This window comes from Petaurus breviceps, unplaced genomic scaffold (assembly GCF_028583685.1).
Source record: "Petaurus breviceps papuanus isolate PSGF00001 unplaced genomic scaffold, PetGlider_PUasm1.0 90925, whole genome shotgun sequence".
Classification (NCBI taxonomy): Eukaryota; Metazoa; Chordata; class Mammalia; order Diprotodontia; family Petauridae; genus Petaurus; species Petaurus breviceps.
This window is the reverse complement of record NW_027187380.1, coordinates 18,540,231-18,562,833: the sequence shown is the minus strand read 5'-3', so window position 1 is coordinate 18,562,833 and position 22,603 is coordinate 18,540,231.

Genomic DNA, 22,603 nt, shown 5'->3' with positions numbered 1-22,603 from the left:
GGGAAAGAGACAAATAGTAATTACTGTGAATGTGAATGGGATGAACTCTCCCATAAAACAGAGGTGGATAACAGAATGGATCAAAAACCATAATCTTACAATATGCTGTCTACAAGAAACACTTTTGAAACAAAGGGATGCCCACAGGGTAAAGGTAAAAGGCTGGAGTAGAATATATTATGCTTCAGCTAAAGTAAAATAAGCAGAGATAGTAATCCTTATCTCAGATAGGAAAAGCAAAAATATATCTAATTAAAAGAGATAAGGAAGGAAACTATATCCTGCTAAAAGGCACCATCGAGAATAAAGCAATATCATTACTTAACATATATACACCAAGTGGTATAGCATCCAAATTCCTAGAAGAGAAGTTAAGGGAATTAGAGGAAGAAATAGATAGCAAAACTATACCAGTGGGGGACCTTAATCTCCCCTTCTCTGAACTTGATAAATATGGCCTCAGAATAAACAAGAAAGATGTTAAGGAGGCAAATAGAATTTAAAAAAAAAAAAGCTAGATATGATAGATCTCTGGAGAAAACTGAATGTGGATAAAAAGGAATATACTCTCTTCTCAGCAGTTCATGGCACATACTCAAAAACTGACCATGTACTAGGACATAAAAACCTCACAATTCAGTGTAGAAAGGCAGAAATATTAAATGCATCCTTCTCAGATCATGATGCTATAAATATCATATTCAATAAGGGACCATGAAAAGATAGACTAAAAACTAATTGGAAATTAAACAATTTCATCCTAAAAAATGAGTGGGTCAAACAAGAAACTAAAACAAAAAGAATCAACATTATGGGTTAACAAAAGGGTAATGAGATGCATTAGAGCTATATACATTGTAATATATAATCAATGGTAAGTTGTACAGAGGAAGCAGAGGAAAATGGAGATTGAAGAGCCTTTATTTTAATGGAAAAAACAAACAAACAAACAAACAAACACAAACAAGACATGGAACTTAAAAACCAGAAGACCTAGTATGGAATCCTGGGTCTTATATTTTCTTGCTATATGACCTTGGGGAAGTTACTTTTGTCAAACAATTGATCAACAAATATTTATTTACAAAGCACTGTGGTAGGTGCTATTGATACAAAGAAAGACACATTGTCCCTTCCCTCTGTAAAGTCACATTCTAAAATGGAGACAACATGTAAATAACTATGTATCTGGGAGAGATAGAGTAAATGGCAAATAGTCTCAGAGGGAGATCAACTGAAGTTCCTGATCTGTGAAATGTGTCCCTGTGACTAAATGATCTCTAAAGTCTTTTCCAGTACTTATATCTTGAGAAAAGGATTTACAGGAAACTCTCTCCTTTGTTCCACAGGCATGTATCTTCTAATAGCTAGTATGTTATAGCCCCACAAGTCTCTACAGTCTCAGATTGGCTGGCCAATGCAAAGAAGAGGATGAGGAAAAGGAAAAATGTAGTAGCTTCCTAAGTGGCTAGTGAGAAAGGGGTGATTAGCAGGGCACTCTAATTTTTTTCTCAAGGAAACATGATTATCTTGTTGATTGGAGTACCTAATACCAATACACAAGGATAACCTATGGTAAGTTCTTCTGTAGCTTCTAAATACTGTCAACCAAAAAAGATGATCTCTCAATCAAGAAACCAATCACATGAGGAATTATCAGGTTAATAGTACTCAAGAACTTCATGATACAATAAGAAATATTAGAATGAAATTTTTAATATGTTAGGATCTTCCTTCTATTTCAGCCTGCTACCCTCTTCCCTTTATGATAAGTTTAGTCTATTCACATTCATGGTTATAATTGTTGACATTTGTTTATTTTTCCTGTTCATCATAACCCCTTGTATTTTTTATTTCTTTCCCCCATGATTCACACATACATGGAGGTAGAGAGAGAATGAATCTCACATAAGTAATATATAAAGTAGTCCTTTTCCTGCTGTCCTTCTTCATCTAGTCCAGAACACAAGATAGGTAAAGAAAGGACCCACTATTTTCCTAGAAACTTCTAGGAAAATTGTAAATTATTCTGGTCAAATTAGTGTTCAGAGCAATATCATTCACCATATACCATAACACCCTCAAAATTGGCATATGCCTTAGATATAAAAGGATATCACACACAGACACACACACACACACACACACATAGACACACAGACACACCAGGAATTAATTACTTTTCACAAATAAAGAGAGGGGTATAATTATTAGCCAATTTAATGGATAAAAAAGTTCACAGAATCTAAGTTTCACATTTTGATTATGTAAAATTTTAAAAAGAAATTTTCCACTCAACAAAAATAACCATATTTAGAATCAGAAAGGAAGTGATTAACTGTGAACAAAATCTTTTCAAGGAATTTCTCTGGAAAAGGTTTGATATGCATAACATATAGGGAACTGACATATACATATAAAAATATGATTCATTTCCTGAGGGATAAATGTTGAAATGTTGAAAATGGAAGAATAAATATAAACTATCAAGAGCCATATAAAAATGTCCCAAATTATTATTAATGAGGGAAATTCATGTTGAAACAACTTTGATATTACTCCTCACATGCATCAAGTTAGCAAAAATAACAACAACACAAAAGACAATTATTGAAGTGGAGGACAGACATGCTAGCTAATTGTTGGTGGAGCTACGGATTGGTCTAACTATTCTGGAAAACAGTTTAAAATACTATCCACAAATCACTAAATTATTAATTAGATCCAGTGATACCAAAGAAAGGGAAGAGCTATACAAAGAAGAGATTTATAGCAGCATTTTTGTTGTTGTTGTAACAACTAGAAACAAAATGAGAGCCAATTATTTGGGGAATGGCTGAACACATAGTGGCATATGAAAGTAATTGAATATCATTGCAACAAAAGAAATTATGAAAGTGACAGATTCAGAGTAATTGGAGAAGGGCTTTATGAATTGATACATGTTAACATGAGCAAAACTAATAGAACAACTTACAAAATGACTGTAGTATTCTAAATTATAACAACTTTGAAAGGCATAAGAACTATAATCATAACAATGTTGAGTCATATCTCCTGAAGATTGATAAAGAATCATCTTTTCTACTTTTTGGAATACAGCTGACACACTAGAGATGCATAATCCACTTTTAGACATAGTCAGTGTATGAATTTGCTTTCCTTGAACACTTATTTTTTATAAGAGAAGACTTTTACTGTTTAGAGGAGTGAGAGATTATATAGCCATAGGGATAGTGATGCGCCTCCCTCATCAAAAGAAAAAATCAGTGAAACAACTATACAGAAAAGTAGAGAAGTAATTTATTTAAACACTATGCATAATAAAAATTGATGGTGTCATATACAAAGCTCTTTTTCTGCCCTTTGTATATGGAACTGTTTATGTTTACTGCTTTTTTGTCAAATTCGCAGAAATTTAAAAAAAGGAAATTTGCTTGGGTGAAAAGAATTTTCATAAATAAAAAAAAACTTTTCTTTTAAAATACCATTATTTGAGCAATTCGTTTCTCCCTGGCCCTCCCATCCCATCCCTGCTCCTTATTTCCCTTTCTCTCAAAGTATTTTCTCAAGAGGAAAAGTTTCTACCTTAATGATTGAATGAAATTTTACTAAATGGTTCCCAATATTTATGGCTAACCTAGTAAAAAGAAATGATAGTCTTCAATGGTGGAACAGAAATCTGGTAATAATAGAAATATCAAGGATATTACTGCTTTCAGATTTGGGTTTCTCTCTGCTGCTGAAATAGACTGTGATAGGCTCTTAGGAAATATGACTCGATATCTTCTCTTTACTACTACGGAGAGAAATGGAAGGGGGAAATAACATTGCGCTTTCTAGAGTTCAGAAAAAGGAAGCTACATGTGTTAATTATCAGGGCAGGCAGTAACTATGTAAGTCCCTGGAGATTCATTATTCCAGTTAAATGAGAGAGCAGAGCAGTAGGGAAATGCCTGTTTTCTCTTCTATCTGTCAGTAATATGAATACATCTCTATGTGGCATTTCTACCCTTTGCCATGTCCTCTCCTCTCTCTATCCATCTTCACCATAGTGACATGATTAGGTAGTAAAAGTATTTTTAAGGGGGTAGAAGTGTGGTATAACCAGTCAAATTACTAACAGTTGACATCTATTCATCCTCTTGGATTCCTTGAAGTTAGTGTTATTCACTGCATGTTTGGGCTTCGGTTTTGCTCCAGGATAGGTGACAATTGTAAAAGAGTGTATGTTGTAGAGTTTCCACATTGTGTCTATGCTTGGAATGTTGTCTGTGATTTCCTTTATTTATGTTTGTCCCTTGTCCACAGCAGATATTAGTCAAGTGGAGAACCAAAAAATAAAAAGTGGGAGAAAAAATAAGATAGTAAAATGCATCACTGAAATGCTCCTATGTAAAACAAGTAGCCAACTCCCCACACTTCCTAGTATCACTGGTATTATTACCATGTAACTCATGGAGCAGAGTTTCATTACAATAAACTTGTGGCTTCCCAGAGGTATTTTCCCATGAGAACATTTTAATTAATGTATTAATTGCAATTGCAGCTACAAGTGATTTTGTAGGTTGACTGTAGAGGTGGTGATGGTAGTGGTGATGATGGTGGTGGTGGTGGTGTGTATGTGTGGGTGTGTGTGTGTATGTGTGTGTGTGTGTGTGTGTGTGTGTGTGTGTGTGTGTGAATTTTAATTCTTCTGTCTCCCCAGTTTGACTTGCCTGAGCGGGTAGAAACTCCAGCTTCTGATTCCCAGATGACTCTGCAGATGACAGCCACAGGATGGAGTTATTGTTTGTTCTTTATAGCAATGAAAAAAGAAAACCAATCTGCTTATGTCTGCTTGGCATCCAGATCTTGGCAACGGAATACCAGTTGGCAGCAGGCTCCTTAGAAACCGGGGTGTTATTTCCAGCTATGATGGAAATATTTGGGTTTTAAAGCAGCCTCCCATCCCTCATGGCAAGCAAGATTACTGGCACAGGGTCTGGGTCTTCCGGTGCCAGTATTAGCGCCTTGCTAATGACTTTCAGGACCTGCTTTACCATATAGATACCAAGTAGGAGGTGTCTTTCAATCTCCCAAAGAGAAGCCCTATGAGCTTGGCCTTCAGTTTTCCTTATAGACACCCTTAGCCACAAAAATTTAAATTCACCAAAATGACTTTTGCGTTTTCCAAGGAGATAATTTGTCCTTTTTTTCTAATTGGAGAATATTCACAGGATAATAACTAATGCTTATATAGTGCTGCAAAGTTTACAAAAGGCCATATGTACATGCATAGATATATTACATTTTATCTTCAATGAAAATTCCATGAGGTATATGTGATTATCCCCATTTTCTAGGTAGGAAAGTGAGAAAAGTGATATTCAGGAAGGTTAAGTGTCCTGTCCATAGTCACTCAGCTAATAAATGTCTGAGAATGGATTTGAATCCAATTCACTCCAGCTTTTTTTCCTAGTATAATACTTAGAAGAATGGCATGTGAATGAAATCTGTCCTAATTCCTTTAATTGTCAGTCAATCAGTAAATATGTATTAAGTACCAATTGTGTACTAAGGTACTGTGCTTAAGTACTGAAGATACAAAGAAAGAAAAAAAAATCCCAGAATTCCAGGAACTCACAATCTAACGGGAGAGACAACATGCAATTAGCTATGTACAAATAAGTATGTGTTAGTCTTTCTGTACATATGATCAATAGGAAATAATAAACAAAGAGAAATCATGAGAATTAAGAAGTATGGGGAAAGGCTTTCTGTGGAAGATAAGATTTTACTGAGACTTGAAGGAAGCCAAAAGGCAAAGAAGAGTAGGGAGCACATTCCATGCCTAAGGGACAGATAGCAAAAATATTTAGAGTCCTTTCCTTCTCAAAATTATTATTTACTCATATGTGTGGAATAATGCTGTTCCCTCAACTCTGATGTAAACTCCTTGAGAGAGGGTCTATTCACGTTTTTGCTCTTGTATCATTTTGGCCATAGCAAACCATGAATCTGTCTACTAAAGTTTGTGGGGAATTAAAGTTGGAGTAGAGAAAGCATGACCTGCATTAGTAGACAAGGGCCGCACATTGATGAAATAATACTGAAATGGAATCTTATGTTCACAAAGCAATTCATCATCTTAAAATGATTGCATTTTCTCATTTTGTCATCAAAGTACATTCATTTAGGACCATAGGAAAAAAAAGAATTTGTAATCTTATCAGAAAGTTATTTTAAAGTAGTGAGAGGAAGAAGAAAAAGTAGCAACCCATAGTCTGGCCACCATTGCCATAGGTTCACCTAGTCTGTGAGAAAGGTGGGAAAAGATGCTAAGGGAGACATGAACCAGTGATGAGGAGATTATTATCTCATTATCTTCTATAAAGCCAGATTCCAAAACCAAAAGCAAATTTACAAAGAAAGGAGAGAAGGTACCAAAGGGAAAAGGGAGAGACTGACCTTGGTTAAAGATGGGGGGAAATGAAAGAAAGAAAGAAAGAAAGAAAGAAAGAAAGAAAGAAAGAAAGAAAGAAAGAAAGAAAGAAAGAAAGAAAGAAAGAAAGAAAGAAAGAAAGAAAGAAAGAAAGAAAGAAAGAAAGAAGGAAGGAAAAGAAATGCCAAAAGAGTTCATCCTCAGAAAGCTGAAGTTACTGAAGATAGCAAGATAATATTGTATATTTTTGATAAGTTTATACTTATCAAACTAGTTCTGCTAACTGTACCATTTGAAATACTATTTTATCAAGTTTTATAAAAATGTAGATTATTTTACAGGCTATGTAACTAACATGAAGAATAGTCATTTTTAAAAATTGGGGGCGGTTGCTTTGAGAAAATGAAAGATTCCATTGGAAGCCAAGCTGAAATAAGTAGGGATTTAACCCACTGATAGTTTTTGAAAAGATTCCTCTTGTATATAAGGGGAAGATGGCAGCAATCTATCTGGAAGGGAAAAGAATAGACAACTTTAAAAATAAGTTAATTCTTCCCTGTCTGCCATCAACATTATCTTTAACCCATTAGATACAAGTGTCTGTCAGGAAACTAATACCTGCCCAAATCAATTATGTTGTGTTTCAGTGATGACACTGAAATGCCCCTACCACAAAGTGCTGTGGATTTTTCTTTTATATTGAGGATCTCTCATCCAATTAGAAATTATACAATTGTTGTTCTTTTTCTACATCAACAACAATTTATTGTATGAAGCTCTGTGCTAAGAATTGTCCTGGTAGGCTTATGAAAGTTGATTGTATAACATGTGCTTAAGGTGAAAATGCCCAGCAGTTGCTCTAAACATTCCCTGCTAAAAAGTATACAATTAAAACTCTTCAATTGATTTACATTTTTGGTAGTCAATAGAGAAACAGAATTTAAAGTTATTGTGTAGGGGTGGCCAGGCAGCACTCCAGTGTCAGGATGACCTGGGGATCGAATCCCAGGCTCAGACACTTAGCACCCACTCAGAAACACCTGACCATGTAACTTGAGCAAGTTACTTAACCCTGATTGCTTGAAAAAAAATAAAGTTATTGTGTACTCTTGCTGATTGCAGTCCATGTCCTGAATCCTTCTGATAATTAACTCATTTTGAGTTGGTTAGCTAGTTTATCATATTTTAGTCAAACTTCATGTAATGTGATGTCTAAATTTTGATTGACCATAGGGGTCTGAGGGAAAATCAAAAGTCAAAAATAGGAATTCATAAGTTCCATAATATTAGATCTCCTTCCTATGTCAGTCAACATCATGAAACTTATTATGTTGCCCCACCCCCTTTATTGATTTGAACTCATTTAAACTAAAATATCAGCATATTGAAGAATGGGAACATGTACTGTATTACCTATATTCTGTACTCCTTCAGCACTTTGTATAGTGATCTAGAACATACCATAGATGCTCAATAAACATAGTAATGCATATTAAGTAAAGCAATGGTTATTTTCTCCTTCCCTTACAGATATAGAGGTATGCAGAACTGTCATCTTTTATCTTTCTGTCATAGAGCACAAGTACTCCAATCTCAAAAAACCAAGATTTTGTACAAAAATTTATGTTTATGGAAGCAAGTGAAAAAATGACACTAGGTCCCTTATAAAGTTTTTAACAGCCTTGTCCAATAAAATAATCATACTTTTATTTGAATGCCCCTTGTGAATTCTTTGTTGCTTTATGTTGGATTATGGACCACTGGAATTGTAGGGGGGGACTTAAGGTCTTGGATAACATTCTTAACATATATCTCATTGAGAACTGATCCTGTGTAGTAACTTAATATTCCTCCGTGTGTTTCTCATTCAAATACTTGTTGCTAATTAAAATAAACACTGAATTCCTGAGGTTTAGAGAACCTTCAATGCACCAGAAAAAAATGAGATAAAAGTTAATTAATAGAAATCTGGCCTTCCGCCAAAGTACACTCTGTCAGTTTGAGGTATTTGATACTGAGTAACTCAGGTTGATTGGTATGCGGAAAAATATCTCTCATGATGAGTCTTGATATAAAATGCCACTCACTGGGGCAAGATGTGAATATTAGCACCATCACAAGATTTAACAAATACACAGTTTCTACATGGCATGGGCTTAAGCCTTCTAAGCCGATGAAGGCTTCCATTAATGACAATGTCTTTGAGAGACAAATTGATTTTGGTATTGTGAATGAGATGGATGCTAAGTCAATGGATTCTCATTGGATTTGCTTCATTCCTCCATAGAAAACTAAACATCAAATCACAAACAGATTTGAGCAGTAAGATTCAAGATAACCAAACTGAGATTATGTTCAATAAGTAGTCCATAGACAAAATAGACCTTCTCGAAAATCACACACACAAAATACTGATTAACTGCATTTCAGTTCAACTTCTTAACAAGCAAATATTAAGCACCTACTAAGTTCTAGACACTGTCTCAGGCCCTGAATATACAATGCTTCTAGAAACACATATTCTGATGGGGGGATAGCTTCTGAACTAAAGTTGAGGAGTTATGCCTAGTGTATTTTGCTCATTCATGCAAGAAATACTTAATAAGCCTCTACACTAATCTAAGTTAGTCTTTGTAGGGAGTGCCAAAAATGTATGATAAGTACTTCTTGCCCTTGACTCATTTGCCAAATGTTAGGGGAAATAAAGTCTAAGTGAAACTAATTCCTGATATCCTTCTCTATGCTACTGAAGTCAGATAGCATTGGCTGTTACTGTAGCAAATGTGTGGTAATTCTAATAATATTTAGATATACTTTAGTCTTCTACATTTCTGGGGGTCAATGTCTCCTCTAGAGAGGTCAAAATGAAAAAGAAAAATTGCCTTGCTCTGCACCAAATTTCACTGGCCTATATCCAAAGGACTGTCAGTTTCATTTTTGGATTGTAAAAATCTTCAAAATAGAGCCAGTGAGTTTACAGAAATTCCAAATATTCCAACCAGTATACATAATGACCATCAACTTCATCCATTCTTACCATAACCATTTCTCCCCTATATAGTCACTCTAATACATCTCATTCTCCCTTTTCTTTAGTATAATGCTCCCTTGTCCATATACCTAGAAAGCCCAGACTTTAATATCTTTCAGACCTTTTGCTTGATTTCCTTTAGACTGTTATCTGATTTCTTTTTGGCCTAGAGCCCATGGACAATTATTAATTTGATCATCTGCATTTTGGCACATAGTAGGGACAACATTTTAGAAAAATGTCATAAAAATCATTAAAATAATGTTTTGCATTTGAGTTTACTTTTGTCCTTGGGGAGGAATCAGAGGAGTTTACTTCAAGATAAACAGCTTCCAGAGTAGTACTTTCTCCTGCTTCCTTTTTATTGTTTTCCCAACTCTTAACAGATTGTTAAAAATGTGCCAAGTGTGTGGGCTCAGGGAATATTTTTTTTTCAGTTTGTATGACTAATTCATGATTCCTGTATATGACAATAGCATAATCTCTTCTCTCCCTCTCTTTCTCTGTCTCTGTCTCTCTATTTTTGTCTCTGTCTCTCTATCTCTGTCTTTCTCTCATCAACTTAGGACTTACAGGTGCCAATCTTTTTCTTTTGTTTGATTCAGAATGTGAGAGGAGTTGTAAGCTTTTTCCTATCAGGGGAAGGATGGAGGTTTGTCTTTTTTTTTTTTTAATTAGTCCTTTTAGTCAAAGGTTTTGAGTCACTTCACCAGCTGACAAAGCTCTGGCTTAGATTCCATTAGCTCATAGAAATACTGTCTTCTACTGATTTTGATACTCTTAATTCAATTCTCATCTGACTTATGGTCAGAAAGTCATTTTTCAAATTTATTTTACTTTTGTTAAATTAATTTATTTAGTTTTAGTTTTCAACATTCATTTCCATAAGCTTTTGAGTTCTAAATTTTCTCCCCATCTCTCCTCTCCCCCCAACTCCAAGGTGGCATGCATTCTGATTACCCCTTCCCCCACTCTGTCCTCCCTTCTATCACCTCTCTTATCCCCTTCTCCCTTATTTTTTTGTAGGGTAAGATAGATTTCTCTACCCTTTTTTCCCAGTTGCATGCAAAAAACATTTTTAACATTTGTTTTTAAAGCTTTGAGTTACAAATTCACTCCCTTTTTCCCTCCCCACCCACCCTTATTGAGAAGACAAGCAATTCAATATACCTTATACATGTGTAGTTATGCAAAACATTTCCATAATAGTCACATTGTGAAAGACTAACTGTATTTCCCTCCATCCTATCCTGCCCCCCACTTATTCTATTATCTCCTTTAACCCTGTCCCTTTTCAAAAATGTTTGTTTCTGACTATACCCTCACCCAATCTGCCCTACTTCCTATCACCCCCCCCCCCCATCTCCTTCCCATTTACTTTCCTGTAGGGTAAGATACCCAGCTGAGTGTGTATGTTATTCCCTCCTTAAGCCAAATCCAATGAGAGTAAGGTTCACTCATTCCCTCTCTTCTCCCCCCTCCTTCCCTCCATTGTGAAACCTTTTTCTTGCCTTTTTTAATGTGAGATAATTTACCCATTCTATCTCTTATAGCGATGGGGAAACACTTTAGGTTTCTGGAGGTGAACAATGGCTGGGGTGGCACTAGTAGCTTGCCCAAGAATTCCTTGATCTTAAACAATTGACTCAACTATCTCCCACACTTCTGGGGGAACATGTGGAGGTCTGCTGAACAGAGGGAAAGGGGAGATGGAAGGCTTAACTAGAGAAAGTTGGATTCCCAATTTCACCATCAGGTCTCTTCCCAACAAGGGGGTATGGCAAGAGGAGAGCATAAGGAAGGAGTGTTCAAATAGGAGATCCTCAAGTAGGCAGGGTATGTCTCATGACATCCTTTAGTTTCCCTGACCTGAAGGGTCGAGGTGTGTTTGTAGAGTAGTAGTTTGTCAAAACAGAGAATGCAGCCATGATAAAGTGGGTAATCTTACCTCCCACCTCGATTTTTGGCCAGGGCTCAGCGTGAGAGATGGAGAATGTGGGAAAATTGCCAAGCCCCAGGCTCCCCCATCATTCCGAGTCTTGAGAAGACTGGAGGACAGGGTACAGAGGCAGGGTGATTCCACCACTTTTCAAATCTTGGGGATAAGCCTTCCTCCAATGCCCCTCCTGGTCACATGGGCACTGTCCCACAGAAGTCAGTTCCTGGGGCTCCCTCCAAGGGGAAGCATTGGAGGGGCACTCCTTGGGTCTTTTCTTGGCCATGGCAGCAGCAAAGAATTAAGCATGTTCTCTGTCTCTAGCTCTTTCCCTTCATTCTCTTTCCTCTGCTACAACTATGTCTCTGGTGGTAAACACTCCAAAGGCTCTCCCCAGTAACTGGGCCTGAGGTGTTTGGGATACCATTGCCAATTTCAGCAGTTTTCTCCTAATGTGTGGGTCTGACCGATTAATGAAATACATGCCAAGGATTGCTACCCCTTTTGTAGAGTCAGGATCTAAATTTGTATACTTCTTAATTGCTTCTCCATATTTATTTTTCAACCTTGATATTTTATTTTTATTGATGCTTTTTATAAGTTATTAGCTATTAGCTATTCTGATTCCTATTTTTTGACCTTTTGTTCTTACATCATTTATTTATAGCTATATTCATTCTCATACTCAGTGAACCTTTCCTTTTGCAAAATTAAAAAATGAAAAAAGAAAAAATAATAAAAACATCAATATAGTGAATTTATTTTACAATATATACAAAATATTCTAATGAGTGATGCATCTTCTCCATTCCTCGGTAGGATATGATTGATAATTAAAATTAAACAGTCCTCAGTTTCATTTTATTGGTTTTTTTCCCATTTACATGACTATACAGTTGTCCTAATGGATATTGTTTTCCCAGTTCCCTTTACTTCAAAATATATAAATTTATGGTTCTTCTCAAGTTCTCTAGATTCTTCAAAGTCATCATTTCTTACATTATAGCAGCCTTCCAATATGGCCAAATACCCGACAATTGATTTACTTATTTCTCTATGATGAGGACCAACTTTATTTCCATTTCATTGTTGATGAAAATATTTTTGTACATATACAACATTTATTTTTGTCTATCCTTGTTTAATTATGTGCCTAGCAGTTGGTTCTCTGTCATGCAATAAGAACATTTTTATCTTTAAAATAATAATTTCAAATGAGGTTTTCTCATTCAATATTTTGTTTGTTTTTAAAATTGCTGCATAAAATGACTACATATCACATAAAAAGGCACATTCTGTGGGTTTATTTTATATCCTCCCACTTTAGCAAAGATTTTGTCTTAGTTTGCTGATTCTTTAGGAGTTTTCTTATTTTAAAAAATAAAATTTTAAGAACACAAAACAAAATAGCAATTTCCAAGTACAAAGTAAAATGGAAAAAGAATGTACATGTAACATCAAATCTATATTACATATATTTTGCTTTTAGTTTAAAGTATATTATGAATTCAACATGTAGTTTTTATAGCTATTCTACTTGTCTTTGTTTCTTCTAGCCTTCCTTTTCTTCTTTTCTGGGTATTTAAAAATGCTTCAGTGATACTTTTTCTTATTTTTGCAACTATTGTCACAAAAATAAAAGTGCAAAAATGCATAGTCAAGGTAAACGAATTCAAACATTGACTATTCCCAAAAATGCATATTGCATTGGGTACCTTGATGCTTTTCTTTTCTTTCAGGAAGTGGATAGCATGCTTTATCACTGATCTAATCATCTTTCAAAATTCTTTTTCTTTACAATGTTGTTATTGTACAAATTCTTGTTTTTGTTTATTTAGTACTTTTTATTTCACTCTGAATCAGTCGTACAAGTTTTCACAGATTTCTACAAAATATCTCTCTTTTGCCATTTCCTATATGAAATGAAATAATATTCCATTTTATTGATATACCATAATTGTTTACATGTTTCCCAGCTGACACTGGGTCCTCCAGTTCCAAAATTTTGGTGACTCTTTGTGCATAGTTCTATACTACTTTTTTGGAATGTTCCTGTTGCCCTTCAAATAATTGTTACTTTTTCTTTCTTTCATCATCTTTATCAATCTGAGCTAATTTTTAAAATATTTAATTTAATTAATGGTAATTATGATCATTTTTAAACATGTTTTTGATAGTTTGGATTTATTTTGTTGAGAAATTCTTGTCTATGTCTTCTGAGAATGGCACTTGAGATTATATATTTGAGCCATCTCCTTATATATCTTTTATATTAGACTCATCATAGAAAATTGCTTTAGTTTTCTCTAGGTTAACTTTGTATTTTAATATTAACTATATTAGTTTTCTGTAGGCAAAATCTTTTTTTAATTTTAAATAATCAAAAGTATCTATTTTAGCTTTTTATTCACCTTGTTTGGTCATGAATTCTCCTTCTACCCACAACTGTACAGTTTTGAAGGGTACTTCTTTCCTTGTTCCTCTATTTTTTAATTGTATGAAAGTTTCATATATACATATGTGTATATGTATGTATATGTACATATGTGTGTATATAGCTATATCAATATAGATATGAACAGAACTAATTGTTTGGATCTTAGCATATGGTTTATGATATTTTCCTAAACCTGATTTCTGGCCAGACTATTTTCCAGTTTTCCCTATAGTGCTTTTTTAAATAATGAATCCTCAACCCAGTAGTTGGTGGAGTTGGACTCATAGAACACTGCTCCTAAATTCTTATTTTTGTATTTCACATATTTCATATATTGCATTGAAAGATCTTTTTATTTTTTAACTAGGGTCATGTAATTTTGATAATTATTGCTCTGTGGTTCAGTTTGAGAACTAGTATTTCTGTGTCCCCATCTCTCCTACAATTTTTTGTTATTTCCCTTGAGTTTATTGGCCTTTTGTGTTATTATAATAGGTCTACAAAGCAATAGATTGGTAGTTTCACAGATATGCTACTGAATAAATAAATTGATTTAGGTAATATTGTGGTTTTTATTATATTGCTTAGATCTACCTGTAAGCAATTATTTCTTTTATTGTATAATTCTGTATTTCTTTCTATAAACAATATTACAATTGTATTCATATAATTACCATGTGTTTCTTGATAGGAAGCTTCTCAAATATTTTATATATTCCATCACCATTTTGAACAGAATTTTTCTGTCCATTCTTTCTTCCTATTGGTAACATGAGGAAATGCTGTTAATTTATATGGGTTAATTTTATATCCTGCTTCTTTGCTGAAGTTATTAATCATTTAAAATTATTGCCCTTTAGTGGTCTTTATTCTTTAGTTAGATCATCATATCATCCACACAAAAAAATGCAGCCTTCTTTCCTCTTTGCCTATACTAATTCTTTAATTTATTTTTCTTTTCCTCTTGCTATTGCTATCATCTTATTTGAAAGGCCTTTAGTTTTCTCCTGGCTACAAAAAATGATGGCTTTTGATTTTAAACTACTGGGTTTTACTACCTATTATATTGAAGGAAAATATATTTTCCTGTGGGCTTAACTTTTTCTTTATAAATATGCATTGAATTTCATCATCTTCAGCACCTATTGATATAATAATTTTATTTTTATTTAATACTAATTTAGTGTGTTTTTTTCCAGGATTCTTATATTGGACCAGTTCTACATATTTGGTATAGATACAACTTGGTCATAAGAGATGTGTGTATATGTATATGTGTGTATATGTATATGTATGTGTACATATAACATATATATGTACACACATATCACATGTGGTTAGGACAAAAACATCTTTACTATTATTATACTTATTTTTTTGTATTAAATTTCATTGGAATTATTAGTGTATGGTCTTATTTTTTTCTGTTTTGTCTTTTCCTGGTTTAAGTATTATGACTATATTTGTATTATAAGAATCTACTAGGATTCTTTTTTATTTTTATAAGTTGCTTATATGATAATGTAATTAATTTTCTTTGATAAAATTTACTTGTAAAACCTTCTGGTCCTTTATTTATTTATTTATTTTGCTTTGCTTTATTTTAGGTTGAGTTGCGATTTGGGGGGGGTGGAAGGGAGAAGGAAGAAAAGGTTATTTTTAATATCTCTTCTTTTATAATCGTCTTAATCCATTATTCAGGTTCACATATTATCTGTATGAAAAAAAATTTGCTATTGTGAACTTTTGTGTCAGGGGGCACAATGTGATTACTGAAGTCACTTCAAAATTTCCTGAGTATAATCCATATAACTACTATCTTGCTATTCAATTCTGAGCCCATCCATAGTAGTTGTATAAGCTACATATGCCAATGTAATAAATTTAATAGTTAAATCAGGGTTAGGCAGGACCTAACAAGTAACAAACAAATAAACAAATAAGTAACAAACAATTTTCCCTGTTTTTCATTTTAACCAGAATATGTTTTTTTTTTCCTAAAGTCCTACCCCAAATAGTTAGGGTGATTTTTTTTTTAACTTAAAATATATTAAAAGTCTCATTGAGACTTTGATTAACCAAGGGAACTGTTTTGGTTGGTGGTGTGACTTCCTGACTACCAAAGGCCAAAGGGCATACCCCAGTTCTGCATCAGGGACTTATGACCATAAACAAATATGACCAACACCAAAAACACTACACAGCAGAATCCATATGAACATCCTCAATGGATATTCTTACTGAACATCCTTCACATGTTTTTGGATAAGTACATCACCTTTAACTACTAGATGAAAAATGAGTGTCTCTATCTTTTCCCCCAACCTTAAACTTAAATTACCAAAGGACAGAGATGAGTGAGGCCCAATCCACAACATCCACACTATATTAAAAAAGGAATGTCTTGAGAATTCAGTTCTGCTGCCCAGTATAATCACTTGACTGCTTTTTAATAGATACCTATCTTAGATGTAAGAGGAAATTTGTAGGTTAACTATTGCAAAGAAAATCCAAGTTGTCACTGGAAAAACCACTTTGGTTGGTGCCAAAACCAACCTCTCTGGACTGCCACTTTTCTCATAAGAAGAAGAAAATGAGTAAAAAGCTCCTAAATCCCACGTAAAAAGAATGTTTGCTGTTAATGTTACTGTTACCTTTCATTTTGGAACTGACTTACATGGAAAGATTTTTCCACACTGAAAACAAAATGGGTGGGATTGGTCTTGTGTTTTTTTTTTGTACCTACTTTCTCTTCAGATGTGAGATTTCTGGCATTTATCCAGAAAATACTCCAGCAATGAAAAAAAGTGATTTGGGAGCAGGAGTGAGACAGGGTGAAAATTGGTAGGTGAGGATTGAAAATTGCTTTTATTTTTTCATGCCTGTAAACACTTCATTTCACCTAGTAGAAAAGTCATTCATGCCTAAGTCATATCAACCTGATGAGTCTAGACCAAAATAAAACAGAGTTCGTGCATTTCTACTTGACAGTTGACTGACACCTGATGGTTCTAAGAAGATGTCCCCTAGCATTTTTTTTTGAGTGGTCTCCCTGTGCTACTCCAGGATGGAAAATATAGAAGTCCTAGGGGCTCCTGGCATTGCAGGCAGTTTCAGCACATTTTGCTTGTGCAACATATTTGTGCATCTGCAGTTTCTGGTCTAATAACATAATAACCATAAAAATGGCTGTGTAAAATTTCCTGTACTGTTTGCCATCACTTCTCCTTGGGGACAAATGTCATTTATTTCCTGCAGATTGACTTTGAAGAAGGGATGTATTTTTAGGCTAGTGGCTAATTCTGTAGCTCTGAGATGGGGGTGGAGGAAAAGCTGCACAGTTTTTCTCCCTTAATCACACTCCCAGGGCATAAAACAGAATAGCACAGGTGTGTCTGATCTCCCCAGGGGGTTGATTATCTCATGATAACCACATCCTCTGAAGTTACCTTACTGCTATTTTTTCCCAGGTTCATATACAAAGAAGTAATTAAGATGAGTGCATTGACATACCAAAAAGAGAAAAAAAACTGTCAGCCTCTGCATGGTGAAATTCATAGAGAAATTCCCCTTTTTAAAAGCTGCAGTGTAAAAATGAAACTGTTTAAGATGAAAAAACAATATGTTAAAAAAAACCCAAAGTCTTTTTGTGTTCTTAGAAACTCTAAGGCACACATTCAGCAAGCCTCTTTTCTCTTCAGGCACATTAATAGAATCTCTCATTTGTTTTTTTCTCTGGACATTCTCATTGGGGTAAAGAACTCCTAGTGTGGAAATTTCCTGCAGCAATGTAGATTGGCAACCTAGCTGTGATTTAGGATCATAAGATCACAGATTCATAAGTAGAGAAAACCATAAATTTAACTCCAAATCATTTTACAGACAGCAATTTGCATCTCATTGGGGTGGTTAAGAGACTTGCTCAAAGTCCTTTATATAGTCAGAGACTGAGCTAGAATTAGACCACTGGTTCCAAATTCAGTACTCTGATGCTATAGTTCATTTTCTTGTAGAGTTGCCTGAGATGTTGAGAGGCTAGGTGGCTTGTTTATAGTTAAGTGGCAGTATTTGTTAGCAGAAGGATTTGAACCCGGAGCTCCCAGACTCAAACCCAGTTCTCTATTTTGTTACACCATCTTTCTTTTCCTAACATACAAGGTTCAGTCTGTTCCTGCATGGCAGGTCACAGATCAAAGCACAAAGCAGCAGTTTCATATCACAATATGAAGTACATGGGACTCTTTATTTAATCTACATGAACTGTCTTTAATTAACAAGATTCTTTGGAAAATATTTAAGAAAGCTTTAGAGAAATCTTCTGTAAGACCCAGGTTAACAAAATTCATACAATAGAGTAACTCTATGACCCTGTCCTAAGAGAACAGAAATGAAGACTAAGATCAGTGGGTGATAAGTAAGGATTATCTGAACAATGAGATGAAGTAATTATAAACTTGTGCCCAGAAGAATTTTTTTAATCATTATCTTACTCAAATAATTAGAAATTGAAGTGTCATCTAAAAGTAATTTGGCTGAACTAGCATTTATCAATTGTCATCTATATGCAAAGTACTAAAGTTGGCTGTGGGATAGGAAGGTGAAAATGGGACAGTTCCATCCCCAAAGTCTAATAAACTGGATAAGGTATGCACAGAAATAACTGTAGTAGAAGTTATAATGTGGATAAGTCTATAAATTGGGGGGACATCATAGCTGTCTTCAAGTATTTCAAGGGCTGTCATATGGAAAACAGATTAGACTTTTTCACTTGGGCCCCAGAGGGTCAAACTAGGACCATGGACTGAAAGCTGTTAAGAAGCAGATTTAGGATTGATGTGGGCTGTGGTTGGGGGTGGGGTGGAGAATCTTTCTAACAGCAGCTGTCCAGAAGTCAAATGGACAGCCTCAGAAAGTTTTACCCAATATTCTGGGATTGGGAAGGGGGAGGGAAATTCTTGTAAACCAAGGACTGAATAAGAAGGCCACTGAAGTTCATTTTGATTCTGAATATTCTAGAAGTCTTTGTTAAGAATATTAGTCAATAAAGCAGGAGACATCATGTTTAACTAGGGGAAACAAAGTTTCTCATAGAATGATAGGACAATGGTGTCAAACTCAAATAGAAACAGGTGTCAGCAAACCATACATAAGGATCCCTGTGGGCCATATATTGACTTGGAAGAGAACACATACACACACACACATAAACAACATACACAAATTAAAATTAGATAGGAACTATATTTTAATCTGGTTTAGAATTCACTCAAGAGTATTGTGAGGCATATGTGACCCTCAGGCCACATGATTGACACCTCTGTGTAGTATATTTAGATTTAGGATTGGAAAAAATACTTCAATGTCATCTAAGACTAGTTCTTAAGGTTATTTATGAATGAATTCCTTTACCAGTCTGATGATTTCTATGAACCCTTATCAGAATAATGGTTTTTAACACAAATATACATAGACATACATATGTGCATACATACACAATATATATACATATACATATGCTTATATACATATACATACACACAAGCTTATAAAGGAAAACAGTTAGATAGAAATTTAGTTATCAAAAAAATTTTTCAAAAGATATTCCTGGTTAAGGACACTTCATCTGGTCCAACACAATTATTTTAAAGATAAGAATATTTATGAAAGGGGTGACACCTCACCTTGGAGGAAGAGAAGATTTCAAGAAGGAAAAATGATGAAAAATCTATTTCTGCTCTGAAGGACATTGTGTACAGATGTTTTCAGCAGGATTTAAGAGACAGAAGAAAATGTATATTTCTGGACACAGAGAATTGAAAAAAGCATTGCTTGGCAAAGTGTATTTGTTACAAGGGTTCTTTTTTCTTAATTTAAATGAGGATGCAAGAAAAACAGAAAATGCTTTTTTACTTGAAAATTTCAGTTGAGTGTGGTAGAACATGCTTGTTGTTCCTGATACTGGCTAGGCTGACAGCAGTGGATTACTTGAGTTCAGGATTTCTGAGCTAAAGGAGGACTAAAGGTAATCAGGTGTTTCACTCAGTCTGACATTAATATCATGAGACCCTGTTTGGAAAAAAAGAGAGGGTTTAATCTCCCATGTTTATTAATATTGGGATCAGATCTGAGTTTTGACTGTAGTTATAATCTGGAACAAAGAGATAAACAAGGAAGGAAGGAAGGAAGGAAGGAAGGAAGGAAGGAAGGAAGGAAGGAAGGAAGGAAGGAAGGAAGGAAGGAAGGAAGGGAGGAAGGAAGGAAAAAATAAAAAAATAAGGAAGGGAAAAAAGATCTATATCTGTGTATGTGTATATGCATACACATAGCTAATGTTGGAGGGATAGAATCAACATATTGTTGATTGAACTGTAAATCAGCACAACCATTTAGGAAAGCTGTTTGTTATCCAATATATAAAATGACTAAAATGTCCACACTTTTTTGATTCAGAGATTCCATACTAGGTTTGTATCCAAAGGAAGTAACTTACAAGAAGAAAGTTTCTACATAAAATAAAATATAAAAAGATCGTGGTGGGTGTGTTTGTGTGTGTGTGTTAGGAAAAAAAATGGAAACAAAGTTGATGCCCGTCAGTTTGGGATGGCTAAACATATTGTGGTACATCATTCTAATGGAATATAACTATGCTCTAAAGAATGACAAATATGACAAATACAGAGAAGCACAGGATAATGTACATGAACGGATTCAGAGTGAAGCAAGCAGAGCCAAGGCAAAATTCACAACTATACCTAAGTCAACAAATCAAATGCTTCAAAGTTATAAAGAACAAGAATTGTTTGAAAGAAGAAATAGGAAAAGATAGTTTCACTCTAATCCTTTGTAGGGGTTATATTACACATATTTTTCAGATATTTCAATGTATTGATCAGTTCTGTTGCTTTTTTCCCCCTTATTTGTCTTAAAATACCTTTTTGTTATATGAGAGGGCTCTCTAGGAGTAGCAGGAAGTAGGATATTGGGAGAAATGGTAATGTGTAAAACAAAAGACATCAATAAAAATCTATTTTTAAAGGAGTTTATTGGTATTTTTGTTGAGAATAATTTAACCCTTTCATATCTGAAACATCTTCCCATGGGTTTGATGTTCCCTGGTGATCACAATACTAGGACCAAACTTTCAGGAAAGTTTTGACCATACATTACATCCATACATATTTCCTAAACCTTGTCCTTCTCCTCAACAGTCTTATCAACTGCTTTGCCACTATCTGTACATATAGCTTCATCTTAGCACTCTTTAATTCTTGAATTATGATCAAATCAACTCATTCATTATTCCTCAATGGTATGTATCAATCGTTTCCTTTACAGTTCCTCTTATCCTGTCTGTAACTTTCAAAACTGAAATGTTCCTCCCAAATCACCAACTTCCTTAAGTATACAAGTATATATATATATATATATATATATATATATATATTATTCTTTGCATGCTGTCTCCCATATTTGAATATAGACTCTTTGAGGTTAGGGACTGTATTTCCTTATGTATTTGTAATCCTAATGGTGCAGTACTTAACAAGTAGTAAGATTTAAATAAATAAGTTTTCATTCATTTATCTATCTATTCAAGTAGAATCAGAACAGGATTCAAATTTCAGAGTAGTGAGGAAAAAATTAGTGATGAAGTAGATGCTGCAAATGTTGCTTACTCCAAGAAGTTTAACAGTAAAAAGAGAAACAGGATAACTCAAGGGATTAACAACATAAAGGACGTTTTATTTTTAAGATAACAGTATGACTTCAGAACTGTGAAGATCCTCTAAAGTCATCTAATCCAACACTTTCATTTTAGAGATGAGGAAACTGAGGCCCAAGAGGATTGATTACTTAGAAGAATAGGAGGTAAATATTTGTTTTTAAATAGAGTCACAAGTCAATGAGAAGAAACATTATATATTAGACAAGAGTACTTCTGGAATCATATACACAGGAAGAGATGATAGTTTTAAAAGGAAGAAATGGCCATCGTATTTCCTGAAACTAGATTTAAAAAAAAATAATAGAGAATGGGCCAAGATATTGAGGAGTTTTGAAATGTGGAGAAGGAAAACTGGTTGAGTTGCTGAAGGACAATCCATATTTCCTCAGCAAGTTTTGATCCATATTGTTTTCAGCATCTATTAATCACTGCAATGTTGAGTGTACTCTTTGATACCTTTTTTTTTTGATCTGAGGATAAATCATTCCTTTTCTTCATCAAATATCTTTTTTGTTCTCTAAACACAAATACTAAACAATAGAACTCTAATGAATGAATCTCTGCAACACATGCATCACTACCACCACCACTAAAATGAGTATTAAATAAATGCCTATTTGGTTCAAATGGCACTTGCTTTGGAAATGCATATTTTAAGAGATTATTCCATAAGCATTTTTAAAAATCATATCAGCTAGGTGGTGCAGTAGAGAGTGAACCAGACCTGGAGTCAGGAAGACCTGCATACAAATACAGTATCAGATACTTAGTAGATGTATGAACCTAAACAAGTCACTTAACTATATTTACCTCAGTTTCCCCATCTATAAAATGATCTGAAGAAGGAATGGCAAAACACTTTTGTATCTTTGCCAAAAAAATCCCAAATTGATCACAAAGAGTAAGACATGACTGAAATGATTGAACAACATCAACATATTGGTTAATTTAACTGAATCATAGAAATATGAAAGTGTTGAAATACTGAGTGGATTTACTGAGACATCGGACAATTAACAGTAATATAAAAATTAAAAGAACTGAGCTCA